Raw genomic sequence first — 16,679 nt, forward strand, 5'->3', positions numbered from 1 at the left:
CTTTAGTTTCTATTTGACATTTACCAGCTGTGTGACCATGGGCAGGCTACCTAACTCCTTAAGCCTCAGGCTTGTCATCTGTAAAATGTTGATCATACAGCCTGGAGTAGCTATTTTGTAGCCTTGTTTAGACCAGACATGTATGCTGTATGCCTCACCAGAGTACTTGCAAAGATCATACGAGATAATATATACTAAAAATGTTGTAAAATATAACATAAATTTTAGCAGTTATCATCATCATCAACATTATTAACATCACATACCTCACAGGGTGGTTGTGTGGGAAATATTTTTAAAATATGAACTTAGCATTGTTTGAGAACTCTTACATATTTCCAAATGTTGTAGAATGAAGTCGAGTCATAATTACATATCAAATCTTGCTCCTGACACATGAATACTGTCATTGAAGAGAAATATGAAGGAAACTTACTCATTGACTTCAGCATGCACTTTCCAACAAGCATCTCAAAATTCAGTGCTTTTTTCATTATACTACACTTGTCTCCATAGAGATGATAATTGGACCTAAGAAAGTGGATGGAATCCTTCTCTGCCCTTCCCTTTCATTGTTTCTGGAACCGTACAGGCAGCCAGTTCAGCTTTATATTGCTCCTCACATGTCCTGTCACTGTTAATGTCTTGTCAATGTTAATATTAGGCAAATAGGATTATTTTGACCTCTGAAAATTTACCACATGATCGATGTTGGTGATTAACAATAAGGAAATCCTGTGTCCTAAACATTTTCTAATATTTTCTACTCTGACTTAAAGATTAAGTAGAGATTTGTTTTTCCTATGAATTACTTTAGAGCTGTTTTTTAAACCTTGATGACTTTTACAGAAGGTTAAAATTTGCTGCACAAATATTAGTGGTAAAACTATTCAAATACATTTGCCACAAGTTAAGATTTGCAAACAGAAGCATTTTTTGTGAGTATTCCTTGTAAACAGCGGCATAAAAAGGATTGACCATATCTTTTTTCCTAGTGTTTGAGAGAGAATATGCTCCTATCTTCTAGGATAGGAATGCTGTTCAAATCATACTTCCCAGCCCTATGACTAGCAAACTCTTCTAATTCTTATGAGTCCGAGTCATAGACTGCCTTTGAAAAACCCTTTTCCCCTGCTACCTCTTCCCATACTTTTATCACTGTCCACTTGTCTCCATAGAGATGATAATTGAACCCATAAGAGTTGATGGAATCCTTCCCTGCCTTTCCCTTTCACTGTCTTTTTCTAGAATTTTATAGGTAACCAGTTCAGCTATATATTGCTCTCCCCATGTCCTGTCACTGTTGATGTCTTGTCACTATTAATGTCTTGCCAAATCCCAACCCAGGGTTTCCTCCACCATCAGTATTCCTTACTCCTATTCATATTCCAGAGTAAGTCGAATAGCTGGATCCACTACAAATTTGTTATTTAATTTCAACTGGACCTTCTGTACTTCGTCTTCCCCTGTCCCTCTTTTACAGAAGACCTTTCCACATAATTTACTGAGACAACAAGAACAAATACTACTGCTATTATTCCTCGTCCTCCTACTCCTAGCATTTATATAGTACTTTAAGGTTTTCAAAGCACTTTAGAGGTAACTCATTTGATCCTTATAACAATCTTGAGAGGTAGGTACTGTTATTATTCCCATTTTATAGATGAAGAAACTGAAGCTGCTGGAGGTTCAGTGACTTGCCTGGGGTCACACAGCTTGTCTGAGATCAAATTTGAAATCAGATCTTCCTGAATCCCAGTCCAGTGCTATCCACTGTACCATCTAACTGTCTCGAAAATTGAGACCGTCCATAGTGAGCTTCCTCTTCTCCTCATTCCTGCATCTCATAATCCTTATGCATCATTCCTTTTTACTCTCTTTTCTTTCAATCTCTGACAAAGAATTAGACTTTCTCTTTGTTATGATCATTTCAATTAAACGGACATATATTAGATGCTTACCATGTGGCAGCCACTAGGCTAGAAACTAAGGATATAAAGACAAAAATGAATCCTCTCCTACAATCAAAAATATGGTAGGGAGGGGGAAGGAGAAGGAGGGAAACCTGTATGCAGATATAAATACAAGTAATGGGTAGAAGAGCATTGTGGAAAGGGAGTCCAACAGCTGGGCAAATCAGGAAAGGCTTCCTATAGGATATAGCTCTTGAGCTGAATCTTGAAGGTAGGGTTTTCAGGAGGTGGAGATGAAGATAGAGAATTCCAGCCATACATAAAAGACAACCTCTCCAGTGGGGTCCTTGAACCACTCCCCTTTCTGTTTCTTATGAGGTTTGTTCCTTCTATTGAGCCTTCTATCTTATCTTCAGTTTTTACTTATCTATGGACTCCTTCCCTCTTGACCCCAAGGAAAACATCCTGAGGTCTCCATCATTAAAGCATCTTCACTGGAACCTGCCATGCCTTCATGTTACTTTTCTCTACTTTCCCTCTTTTTACAGCCATAATCCTAAAAAAGGCCATTTCTTCTCCTTGCCTCTCTTCTTTCCCACCATTTCATTGAAATTGCTCTATCCAACAGCCTGTGCTCAGTTCTAGTCAACCTCCTCTTTGGGACCCCCTTGAGGCAGGGACTGCTCTATGTCCCTGTCCTTTGCCAGCAGGGAGCAGTTTCAGAAGTTGAGACCTTCGCCCCTTATCTCAAAAGAATTTGGGTCCCGTTTGTTTGAGGGGGGAATGATGAGGATGGGAGCTAGACCCAAAAAAGGAAAAACCCTGGACTTTCCCACATGGCCAAATCTCTGGTTTTTGCCTGAGGCTATAATCTCATCAACTGGCCTTTCATTGTGACTACACCTAATCTCCCAATTCTGTTACCCTTAACCTAGTTTAGGCTTCCATTGTTCTACCTCTCTGTGGTCCCCAACCATTTCCCACCCATAATCCTATCTAGGCTCCATTCTCCCTTGGCCTTCTGGTCCAGGTCCCAGGTGTTCTGTTCACCCCAGCTTACTGGCCACTCCCATTCAGATCTTCCTTTCACCCCTCCTCCAGTTACCCCAAACTACTTGGCCACTCCTAGATCCCTCCCACAGTCTTTCTGTGTATAAGGTCCAACTTGTCTCCATTAAGGTGCTCAGATTCTTATAATCTAGCCAATAATTCACTAACATTCAGACTCCATAAGAGTCTGCCCAATATGATGTTCTAATAAACCTTGTCTTTGGCTGAGAAAAAAAAGAAAAAGAAATTGCTGTATCCAAAGGTTATACCCAGGCTCCTACTTGCTAAATCTAATGGGTTTTTTCTCTTTCCTTATTCTTTGTGACCCCTGTAGCTTTTGACATACTCTCCTTTCTTTTTTTTTGAAACATTGTCTTCTGATTTTCCTCTTCTTTGTCTGATTAGTGTTCCATCTCTTTTGTTTTTATCATTTTGTCACATCTTGCCCTCTGTGTTTTGGTATTCCTCATGTTTCTGTTCGGGTCTCTCCTCCATGTACCCTCATTTTTTTGAGGAATGTTTTCCTTTTTCATTTAAAAAATGTGTATATGTGTGTTTTACAAGCCTTTATTCTCTTTCCTTTCTATCCTTCCTATATTCCTTGACCAGTTAAAAAACCCTTATAACAAATATGCATAATCTAACAAAACAAATTCCTGTGTTGGCCGTGTTAAACTTATGTCTCATTCTGTATTTCACCTTTTTGTCAGGAGATGAATACTGTGTTTCATCTTTAGTTCTTCAAAATTGTTTTTCTCTATAATGTGGTTATCACTGTATAAATTGTTCTAGTTCTGCTCACTTTACTCTGTATCTCCATACAATTTCTAAATGATCTCATCAGCTGTAGGTTCACTTGTCAGCTCTTTTCACATGACTTTTTTTTTTTTTAAGGCAGTTGGGGTTAAGTGACTTGCCCAGGGTCACACAGTTAGTACGTGTCAAGTGTTTGGGCTGGGGTCGGATTTGAACTCAGGTCCTCCTGACTTCAGGGCCGGTGCTCTATCCACTGTGCCACCTAGCTGCCCCTTCACATGACTTCTAAATTCATATATCCAACCTCACCCCTTTCCTGAGCTCTAGTCTAGCATCAACAACTACATGCTGGATGTCCCTATACCTGGATGCATCTCATGTTCAAAACAGATCTCCCCCTTTCTCTTTTGTTGTTGTTAAGTTGTTTCATTCATGTCTAACTCACTGTGACCCCATTTTGGGTTTTCTTGGCAAAGATACTAGAGTGGTTTGCCATTTACTTCTCCAGCTCATTTTTACAGATGAGGGAATTGAGGTAAACAGGATTAAGTGACTTACCCAGGGTCACATAGCTAATAAGTGTCTGAGGCCAGATTTGAACTCAGAAGGCCTGCCACCATCCATTGTGCCACCTGGCTACCCAGTGTTGCCAGGTTTATAACCTTAGCATCATTTTTGACACCTTTCCCACATCTTCCACATTTAATCACTTGTCAGTTTTTCACTGTAATACTCTCAGTTGTATGGCTACTATCCTACTCCAGTCCTTTATCACTTCTTGGCAGCCTTTTGCATAGCCTTCTCATTAGTTCCCCAGTCTTTGCTTTCTCTATTCCCTTCTCTATACTATTTTCAGAAGTACAGATTTGACCACGTCCCCTTTTGTTCAAGAATTCTCAATTGTTCTGTATTGCCTCTAAGATAATGTAAATTTTTCAGGTGGGCATTTACTGTTCCTCACAATTATTACCTTACCCTACCTTTCCAGATTTATTTCACATTACTTCTTTGTATGCACTCAGTGGCCCAGGCCAGCTGACCTTTCTGCAGTTTTCTGAAACTCAGTCTTCCATCTCCTGTTCCTGGGATATACAGCCTGCACCCCCACTCCAATCTCTTAGAATTCTTAACTACTACCAACTCCCAGATCTTATACCACTCCCCACATGAAAGTTTTCTTGGTCCCCCTAATGGTTAGGACTCACTCTGCCTCAAATTCTTTTATTTTATAGAGTTGTAGAATTTTACTTCAAAGGCCCTATAGGCCAGTCCCATCTGTTTACAGAGGAGGGAGGGTCAGATTAAAGACTCACCTAAAGTCACATAGGAGAAAGTAGCAGAAGCAGGGATTGAACCCAACAGCAGCCTTCCCTGAGCTCTATATTGAACACTTAATTACTGCACTTGGCTACGTCTTCCTTCCTTCCTTATCTTTGTATGTGTTGTTTGTCCCCAGTACAATGTAAGTTCTTTAAGGGCAAGGAATGTCTTTTGTTTGTCTTTATAGCCCTAGAAGCTCACACAACATATAGTACACTAATACTTCTTGAATTTATTGAAAGTTATAGCTCTAACCTGTGTATCACAGGAATTCCCTTGGCTCCATAGTATGATACTGTTTCTGAGAGATGAGGATTTTTTTCCTCCTATAAATTAAAAAAAAAATTAAGTATTAATTTATCTAGCTAATTTAGGAATGTAGATGTAGGATAAAGGCCTTCAGTAAATACTGATTGGTTAAATGGATGATTTTGTGAAAAATTAACTCTCCTATTAAAGTTTGTTGTTGTTCTTCAGTAATTTCAATTGTGTCCTACTCTTCATGACCCCATTTGGGGTTTTCTTGGAAAAGATACCAGAGTGGTTTACCATTTACTTCTCCAGCTCATTTTACAGATGAGGAAACTGAGGTAAACAGGGTTAAATGATTTGCCCCGGGTCAAATAGCTAGATACTATTCAAGGCTGTATTTAAACTCAGGTCTTCTTGACTCCAGGCCTGGTGCTCTATCTACAGTACCACCTGGCTTAACCTTAAAGTAGGGAATGTAAAAAAACAACAAAAAAACCAGGATTATGAAATATCTGTCTTAAAAGTCAGAAATATATAGAGAAGCTTATAATGTCAGTTCACTTTGAAAAGCTACAATAAAAACATTACATTGTAGTTCATTTTATGAAAATTATGTAGGTCTGGTCTACAAGTAACAAATCTAGTATTATAGTCCCAATTTTGTTGGTTGTCTTTTTAAATCATTCATGAGAAACCAAATGGAAATACAGGGTTGGTAGTGATGGGGACCTTTTGGATTCTGATTGAACAAGTGTGAAAGGAAAAAAAGTAAATGTTGGGCTGATACTTGTTCCTTGTCCTTACTTTTTTACTGCCTACAATGCCAAGGGGCTATTGTCAGGGTGGAAGAAAGGTTCAGGGAGTGAAGAGGAATTTTCCACATTTTGTAGAAATGCTAAAGTCATGTCTAAGCTGACACTGCTGTTCACCAGTCTAAAGTTTACCCTTTTTGAACGTTTACTGTGAAATAGGGTGTTGAGGCCCTCCACCCTGCACTTTCTCACCTCTGCTTTTTTTTTTTCTTTTTGGCTATTGAGGTTAAGTGACTTGTCCAGGGTCACACAGCTAAGTAAATGTCAAGTGTTTGATCTGAGGCTGTATTTGAACTCAGGTCCTCCTGACTTCAGGGCCAGTGCCTTATCTACTGCGCCACCTAGCTGCCCCATGGTTTTTTGTTTTTGTTTTTTGTTTTTTAAATAATCTCTTTGTGTCTGGAGGGGCAAATTTCTTATCTTTTTGCCAGAATTCAATTTAATAAACATTTACTAAGCAACTATAAGGGGCTTAAGCACTGTTCTAAGTTCTGGGGATACAAAAAGAGGCAAAAGACAGAAACCACTTTGTTGGATTCAGAAGATAATAAGCTTTACTTAGGAAAAGTTAAGTTTGAAATAGTTCTGGGAACAACACAAACTATGAGGACTGGCAAACAGGTGATAATGTGAATCTGTAGTTGAGAGGGAGAAATTAGGATTGGCTATTCAATTCCTGTCCATACTTTGAAGTTCAGTTCAAATACTGTTTCTTCCAGATTGCCTTTCTAGATCACCTTGCTTGGTTAGATCTTCCTTAGATCTCATGTAATACTTTAAAAAAAAAAAAACTATTTTTAAAAACTTGTAAATAGTATTTTATTTTTTCCAATTATGTTTAAAGATACTTTTCAACATTCTTTTTTAATGTAAATAGTATTTTTCAATTACATGTAAAGATACTTTTCAACATTAATTTTTAGATTTTGAGTTCCAAATTTTTTTCTTTCTTTCTCTCCTCTCTCCACTCTCCAAGATGGCAAGTAATCTGATATAAGTTATACATGTATAGTCATGTTAAACATATTTCCACTTTAGTTATGTTGCAGAAGAAGAAACATAAGAAAAAGAAAAAAATCATACACACAAAAGAACCTGCAGTGAAGATGGTATGCTTCAATCTGCATTTAGACCACATCAGTTCTTTCTCTGGATGTAGATAGCATTTTCCATTATGACTCTTTTGGAACTTCCTTGAATCATTGTATAACTGAGAAGAGCTAAGTCTGTCGTAGCTGATGATGACAAAATGTTGTTGGTCATCGCACAGTGCGGCTGTTACTGTGTACAATGTTCTCCTGGTTCTGCTCGCTTCACTCAGCATCAGTTCATGTAAGTCTTTCCAGGTTTCTCTGAAATCCGCCTGCTCATCATTTCTTTTAACACAGTTGTATTGCATTATAGCCATATACCACAGCTTGTTCAGCCATTCCCCAATTGATAGGGATTCCTTCAGTTTCCATTTCTTTACCACCACAAAAAGAACTGCTATAAATATTTTTGTACATATAGGTCCCTTTCCCTTTTTTTATGATGTCTCTGGGATACAGACACTGATATTCCTGGATCAAAGGGTATGAGCAGTTTAATTGCCCTTTTGGCATAATTCCATATTGCTCTCCAGAATGATTGGATCACTTCACAACTCCACCAACAATGCATTAGTGTCCAAATTTTCCCACATCTTCTTCAACATTTATAATTTTCCTTTTTTTGTCATATTAGCCAATCTGACAGGTGTGAGGTAGTACCTCACAGTTGTTTTAATTTGCATTTCTTTAATCAATAATGATTTAGAGCATTTTTTGTTTGATTATAGATAGCTCTGATTTCTTTGTCTGAAAACTTCTTGTTCATATCCTTTGACCATTTATCAATTGGAGAATAGCTTGTAATCTTATAAATTTGACTCCGTTCTCTATATGTTTGAGAAGTGGGGCCTCGATCAGAAATACTGGCTATAAAAATTGTTTCACAGCTTTCTGCTTTCCTTCTAATCTTGGTTGCATTGGTTTTGTTTGTGCAAAACCTTTTTAATTTAATGTAGTCAAAAATATCCATTTTGCATTTCATAAGGCCCTCTCTCTATTCTTTGGTTACAGATTCATCCCTTTTCCATAGTTCTGACCAGTAAACTATTCCATGCCCACTTAATTTGCTTATAGTATCACCTGGTACATCGAAATCATGTATCCATTTTGACTTATCTTGGTATATACTGTGTGAGATGTTAGTCTATACCCAGTTTCTGCCATAATATTTTTCCAATTTTCCCAGCAGTTTTTGTCAAATAGTAACTTCTTATCCCAGAAGCTGGAGTCTCTGGGTTTATCATATTGTACATTACTATAGTCCAGGCCTGCACAGCATATGGCCCGCAGGCCACTTGTGGCCTGCCAAAGCAGTCCACAGGAAGTATGTTGGGCAGGCTTGTTTTACATCCTCTACATTATTTGCAGGCCTCCCGAAATCCTTTCATAGGCCACTGGTTGTGCAGGCCTACAGTCATTGTGTACCTAAACATATTCCACTGATCCAACTGTATATCTAAGCTAGTGCCAAATAGTTTTGATGATTGCTGTTTTATAATATAGTTTTAGATCTGATATGGCAAGGCCACCTTCCTTTGCATTTTTCCTCATTAATTCCCTTGATATTCTTGACCTTTTGTCCTTCCAGATGAATTTTGTTATTTTTTTTTAGCTATATAAAATAATTTTTGTTAGTTTGATTGTTATGGCATTGAATAAGTAAATTGATTTAGAGAGTATTGTCATTTTTGTTATATTAGCTCGGCCTAGCCATGAGCAATTGGTATTTTTCCAGTTGTTTAGTAGATCTGATTTTATTTGTGGGAGAAGTGTTTTATAATTGTGTTCATATAGTTCATGGGTTTGTCTTGGCAGGTAGATTCTCAAATATTTTATACTGTCTATAATTATTTTAAATGGAATGTCTCTTTCTATCTTTTGCTGCTGAGCTTTGTTGGTAATATATAGAAATGTTGATGATTTATGTGGGTTTATTGTATATCCTGGGACATTGCTAAAGTTGTTAATTATTTCCATTAGTTATTTAGTTGATTCTCTAGGATTCTCTAAGTATACTATCATATCATCTGCATAGAATGATAGTTTTGTTTCCTTATTGCCTATTCTAATTCCTTCCATTTCTTTTTCTTCTCTTATTGCTAAAGCTAACATTTTTACTACACTATTGAATAATAGCAGTGATAGTGGACCTCTTTATTACACCCCTGATCTTAATCGGAAGGTTTCTAGCTGATCCCCATTATAGATAATGCTTGATGATGGTTTTAAATAGATACTATGGGTCATTTTAAGGAAAATTACTTTCATTCCTATGCTCTCTAGTGTTTTTTATTAGGAATGGGTGCTGCATTTTTGTCAGAAGCCTTAAAAACTCTTAAAATGAACGTATTTTGTAATGCTGTTTATTACAGCTGTCTTGTTGTATTATTGTTTCTACTAGACTATGCTTCTTAAAATCACCAATAGAAATCTTATCTCAACTTTATATCTCCCTCAGTGCCTGACACAGTGCTTTACACCTAGAAGGCTCTTAACGCTTGTGGTATTTTATTATATTGTTTGGTGTGGAGGCATGTCTATTATTGGAACAGCTGGTAGTGGAGAAAGACTTTAGTTCAAGCTGTGAAGTGAAAGGTTAATTAGAATGCTATTGCTAGAACTAGCCAAACAGTTGACTATACTTAAAAAAATACAGAATTTAGGCAGAAGTTGTGAAATTCTTCCCAGAGTAGGGATCCAAAGCTTGGGGATCGTGGGGGGAATGTCAGTAAATGAGTTTTTTTTTTTTAGGACAAAGTCCCTGAACTAAAGGAGATTACAACTTAGTTCATATATAATGTTTGTTCCAACTCTTTTTTAAATCAGTAAATATTTAGTAAGCACTTAATCCTGTTGGAAGTTTCTAACTGGATATCCTTTAGGCATCTCATACTCAGTGGAACTCATTATTTTCCTCTCCAGATCCATTCCTCCTCATAGTTTTTGTGTTTCTGCCTAAGATACCAGCATCCATCTAGTTAAAAAGTCATCAGCCTCAGGGTCATCCTTGACTTTTCACTCTCAAATCCTGTTCCTACCAACCCTTAATCCCCCATCAAATCAGTGCCAAGCTTTTGTGCTGGCCTCGTAATTGTTCTTTCAGTCTCCAGTCTCTCTCTTCTTTTCAGTCCATACTCCCACTAGCTACCTCGTTGATAGCCCTGAAGCATACTTCTGATTGTCTTTCTCTAGTTCTTGAGCCTATAGTGGCTCTCTTTTGTCGCTTGGATAAAATATAAACTCTACTGTTTTGGTATTTAAAGACATTTACAACCTGGCCCCAGTTTACCATTTTGACACTTAATACACATCACTCTTCTCTGTGTACTCTAGCGTCTGTCTGGATGGCCAAACTGACAACTTGCTTTCTCATATACAACATTCTGTCTCCTAAATCTGCCTATGTACTGGTTTTCCTTATGTCTGGAATGTATTTCTTCCTCACCTCCACCTTTAGAATCCTTTTTTTCTTTTTAAATTTTTAAAATTTAAAATGTTGAACTTAAATGCAAAAAAGCCTATTCCTATATACACAGCAGAAAGCGAAGAGGACTCTGTGTGTAACCTTGATGCTTTATTTCATACTACTTGCCTCCTTTTTTTTTTGTAAAGCTACCTTTCCTCCCTTTTTGAAATTGAGGAGTACCATTTTTTCTTTCTTCCATTTTCTTGTATTTTTTTTTCTTGCTTTCCTTTTAGATGATTCCCTAGCTTGGGACATTGCATGAATGTTTGTTAAATTGAATTAAATGGTGATATGTGGTCTCTTAAGAAATTCAGTGCTTATTAATAGGTTAGTAGAAGATTATTAAAAATGATTAGTACTTGCTTTATTGCATTGTTCCCAATCCAAGTGCATCATTTCTTGAGCCTAATTTTTCTGATCTTTTCTTAATTGAAAAATGTGACTCAGTTTAATTCCCAAAGATTGTCCTTGGCCCCAGGATGGTTGCCAAACTTGGCAGATTTTATCTCATGCTCTATATTTGACAGTACATAAATAATCCATAAAATGCCTTGATTGAAATTCTTTCTGAACTATAAATGCTATGTCTTGTCAAGATATTGTCCTTTTAGCTGAGTGCCATGTTCAATTGTAATAATTTCTTAAAATGAGACAACAGTGAATGTTGCCACATAGATTGACTCTTCCTTTCATTTAAACTCTTAGAGGCCACTGTGGGGGTTATTAATTGGCCTGATTTCAATACTGTTGTGTCTCAGAGAATAGGGAGGCCCAAAGAGAGAGGGAGACAGACAAGGAATGGCTGGTGGAGCAGTCAGAATACACAAATCTAGGAATTGAGTTTGTAATCTTATATAGGCGCAGTTTGTGGTGCCCCAAAACAATTATAATAGTAACATCAAATATCACTAATCACAGATCACTGTAACACGTAGAATAATAATGAAAACATTTGAAATATTGTAAGAATCACTAAAATGTGACACAGATACAGTGTGAACACATGCTGTTGGAAAAATGGCACTGATAGATTTGATTGACACAGGGTTGCCACAAACCTTCAATTATACATGCATATATACATACATGCATACATACATACATATAAATGCTTATTACCTCCCTTTCTCGGTGATATTTTCTCACATTCCTGTACCATAATTAGTTTTAATCAGTCTGTTACTGTCCAATCAGCAAGTTGAGGGGAAAAAAACCCATTATCCATGACTTTTCTAGTTAAGAATCTTTCATATTCCCCCACTTGAAGATGCTTATCTGATATTTCATGGAAAGAACACTAAACTAGGTATTAAGATTTGGGCATTAGTCTTATCTCTACCACTTAGTAGCCATGTGACCATGGACATTATTTCTCTGAGCCTCATTTTCTTTTTTTAAAAAAATTAATTAATTGATTTTGATTTATCAACAATCACTTCCATATGCTTTTGAATTTAAAATTTTTCTCCTCCTTCCTCCCCACCAACCTCCCCAAGACGGTGCACAATCTGATATAGGCTATACATATACATTCCTATTAAACATTTTCACATTAGTGATGTTGTAAGTAAGAATTAGAACCAATAGGAGGAAACATCAGAAAGAGGAAACAAAACTCAACAGAAGGAAAAAAAATAGCAAATAGTATGCTTCGATCTGCATTCAAACTTCATAGCTCTTTCTTTGAATGTGAATAGCATTTTCCATCATGAGGTCTTTGGAGATGTCTTAGATCTTTGTATTGCTGGGAAGGGTTAAGGTTATCAATATTAGTCATCATACAATGTGGCTGTTAACTGTGTACAACGTTCTCTTGGTTCTGCTCATTTCACTCAGCATCAGACTATTATCTATTAACCTTTACAAAGGTTTATTTACTAAGAAAATATAACAAGGACATAGTTGTAAAAAGATCTGCTTCAAATTAGGATACACCATCCCCTTTATGCACCTACTTGGTCTGTAGAAATTAAAGTGATAACTACTAAACATTTCTGGATATTTACTGAGAAGATATAGCAAGTACCAAAGCACAAAATCCTTTAATGCTGGGACCCCACTCAAAATGGTAACTACAAACATTCCCCTCACCAATTTCATTTCTGAGTGTGGCCGGCCTAACCTAAAGACGAGTCTCTTGCTTGCAGGACAGTGTGTTTCAGCTTCTGGGTAGAGCTGTTGCTATGCTATATCGAGCAGGTTACTCCTCAGGGTTGTCTTCTCACTTAGATCAGTGACTATGGGTACCTACAGACTGCTAAAGATTTTAATTTGTGGTTTTTCAAACCTTTAGAAGCTCACAAGGTCACAATCTGGGCCATTCTGTTTCTGCTACTCATTCACCTAAAATTAGGAAAGAATAAATTTAACTGAAAAGAATAATACTGTGTTTTCATGGCCACTTGGTGACCGTGTATGAGAGGACCCTAGTTGAGGTCCATTCCTCATCTAGAGACCCTTAGCAGCTTTTCTTCCATCTCACTTGAAATCCAACAAGGAAGAGAGGGTTCTCAAATTTGTTAAATTCTTTTGCATACGCACTCATCAGTGACTCAGCAGCCAGTTAACAGGCTTTTCATTACCATGCAGCAAGCTGACAGGAAGTAGATTATCATAGATTGCTATGAATTGGAGAGGGGAAAGACTTTCATTATGCATTTCTGGAAGCAGGCTCACCAAACTTCCACATGGCAGTGTTGATATCAGGTGGAACCTAATAATTGAACCTTGATTAGCCAGTCCCCTGTTACCTAATTATAAGGATCAGGTGAAATACTGTATATCACATGCTTTGTAGGCTTTAAAATGAAACAGTATGTTAATGTTAGCTACTTATCAACCTAAGTACATTAGAGATCTGCTGCTCTGCCTGGTTTCAACTTAGTGGAACAAGATTCCCTTCTCAGGATAAGCTCATCACTTCTTTTTTTAAAATTTTTTATTAATTTGATTTATCAGCAATCACTTACATAAGCTTTTGAGTTTTAAATTTTTCTCCCACTCCCTTCCCACCTCCCTCCCCAAGATGGTGAGCAATAGGCTATACATATACATTCCTACTAAACATATTTTCACATTAGTGATGTTGTAAGGAAGAATTAGAACCAAAAGGAGGAACCAACAGAAAGGGGAAACAAAACAAAACAGAAGAAAAAAAATTGCAAATAGTATGCTTTGATCTGCATTCAAACTCCATAGTTCTTTCTTGGGATGTGGATGACAGTTTCCATCATGAGTCCTTTGGAGATGTCTTAGATCCTTGCATTCCTGAGAAGGGCTAAATCTATCAACATTAGTCATCGCACAACCTGATTGTTACTATATACAACGTTCTTCTGGTTCTGCTCACTTCACTCAGCATCAGTCCATACAAACCTTTCCAGGTTTTTCGGAAGTCTACCTGCTTATCATTTCTTATAGCATAATAGTATTCCATTACATTCATATATTACAACTTGTTCAGTCATTCCCCAATTGATGGGCATCACCTCAATTTCCAATTCTTTGCCACCACAGAAAGAGCTGCTATAATTATTTTTGTACATATGGGTCGTTTTCCCATTTGTATGATCTCTCTGGAATATAGCCCTAGAAGTGCTATTGCTAGGTCAAAGGGTATGCACATTTTTATAGCCCTTTGGGCATAGTTCCAGATTGCTCTCCACCAACAATGCGTTAGTGTTTTAATTTTCCCATATCTTCTCCAACATTTATCATTTTCTTGTTTTGTCATCTTGGCCAATCTGGTAGGTGTGATGTAGTACCTCAGAGTTGTTTTGATTTGCGTTTTTCTAATCAATAGTGATTTAGAGCATTTTTTCATATGACTATGGATGCTCTAATTTCTTCATCTGAGAACTGCCTGTTCGTGTCCTTTGACCATTTGTCCATTGGGGAATGACTTGTATACTTATAAATTTGACTTAATTATCTATATATTTTAGAAATGAGGCCCCTATCAGAGAGAAATTCTTTCCCAGTTTTCTACCTTCCTTCTAATCTTGGTTGCATTGGCTTTGTTTGTGCAAAAACTTTTCAATTTAATGTCATCAAAATTATCCATTTTGCATTTTGTAATGTTTTCTATCTCCTGTTTGGTCATGAATTCTTCTGTTCTCCATAAATCTGATAGGTAAACTATTCTTTGCTCTACCAGTTTTCTTATAGTATCAGCCTTCATATCTAAATCATGAACCCATTTTGACTTTATTTTGGTATATGGTGTGAGATTTTGGTCTATGCCTAGTTTCTGCTATGTTCTTTTCCAGTTTTCCCAGCAGTTTTTGTCAAATAGTGAGTTCTTATCCCAGAAGCTGAGGTCTTTGGGTTTATCAAATAGTAGATTACTATAGTCATTGACTACTGTGTCTTGCATACCTCACCTGTTCCACTGATCTACCACTCTATTTCTTAGCCAGTACCAAGCAGTTTTGATGATTGCTGCTTTATAATACAATTTAACATCTGGAATGGCTAGGCTACCTTCCCTTGCATTTCTTTTCATTAGTTCCCTTGATATTCTGGGCCGTTTGTTATTCCAAATGAATCTTTTATTGGGGGGGAGAGGGCAATTGGGGTTAAGTGACTTGCCCAGGGTCACACAGCTATTAAATGTCAAGTGTTTGGTCTAAGGCCGGATTTGAACTCAAGTCCTCTTGACTTCAGGGTCGGTGCTCTATGCATTGCACCACCTAGCTGCCCCTCCAAATGAATCTTGTTATTTTTTCTAGCTCTATAAAATAATTTTTTGGTAGTTTGATTGGAATGGCACTGAATAAGTAAATTAGCTTAAGTAGAATTGTCATTTTTATTATATTAGCTCGGCCTACCCATGAGCAACTGAAGTTTTTCCAGTTATTTACATCTGACTTTATTTGTGTGAGAAGTGTTTTGTAATTGTGTTTTTCTGAAATAGGGTTATTTAAGTGTTTTACTTCCTCTTCTGTTAGTCTGAGCAGTTTATATTTTTGTAAGTATTCATCCATTTCACTAAGATTGTTAAATTTATTGGCATACAGTTGGGCAAAATAGTTCCTAATTATGGTTTTAATTTTCTCTTCCTTGGTGGTGATTCACCCTTTTCATTTTTGATACTGTTAATTTGGTTTTCTTCTTTCTTTTTAAAAATTTTAATTAATCTTTGAATTAATTAATTAAAATTTTAAATTAACCAAAGGTTTATTTATTTTATTGTTTGTTTTTTTTTTTTCATAAAACCAGCTCTTAGGTCAATAGTTTTCTTAATTTCAATTAATTAATTAGAAGCTCATCACTTCTAAACTCACCACCATGTTGCTAACTCAAGTCTGGATCTATTTTACAACACCTTCCCTAGCCTCCTCACCTCTCTGATTGAAGTATAGAATGCCAGATTCCCCTTTCCTGACTTCTTTTTTGGGTTGTCTCCCCTCATTAGATTGCAAGTTCCTTGAGAGTAGGGACTGTCTTTATTAATTGTATCCCCAGCATGTAGCACAGTGCCTGGCACATAATAGGCAATAAATATGTTTATTGGATTATATTGGATTGGAGAACGGTGGAAACAAAGAGGGCAGAATGCTTGAGCAAAGACAAGGAGACAGAGCAAACAAACTTTGTATGAGTGCAAGTAACTGCTTTTAGTAACTGCTATGTGTATCGGATGGGGAGTGCAAGAATAGCCTAGCCAATTCTTAGGAACTCTTCATTTTCGTATTTGGGCCTGGTTTTGATTTCCTTGTTCCTTGTTCCTTGTTCCTTGTCCTTGATGATACTTCAAGCTAGGAGGCTAATTCACTGGATGGCAGTGTTAGGTTTCAGAAAGTTTCTGATACAATCTTAGAACATTGGACTAAATGGAATAAGATGAAATTTATTCAGGATTAATGGAAAGTCTTACATTTAGGTTTAAAAAATCAGTTTTGTACATAGGAAGAGGCATGGCCAGACAGCAGTTTTTCTGAAAAAGATAGAGGCAGTTTTATTTGACTGAAAGCTCAACATCAGACATACCTGTTAGATATCCAAGAAAATTTTGATT

The 16,679-nt window shown here is 36.9% G+C and overlaps 1 protein-coding gene across 1 annotated transcript in view; it reads left to right on the forward strand.

Annotated features, from left to right (window-relative positions):
• ARHGAP39 (Rho GTPase activating protein 39) overlaps positions 1-16,679 on the forward strand; it is a 362,112-nt gene that overhangs the window by 74,485 nt on the left and 270,948 nt on the right. The window lies entirely within an intron of this gene.

Source organism: Vombatus ursinus, unplaced genomic scaffold (genome assembly GCF_900497805.2).
Source record: "Vombatus ursinus unplaced genomic scaffold, bare-nosed wombat genome assembly UNPS02014173.1, whole genome shotgun sequence".
Lineage (NCBI taxonomy): Eukaryota > Metazoa > Chordata > Mammalia > Diprotodontia > Vombatidae > Vombatus > Vombatus ursinus.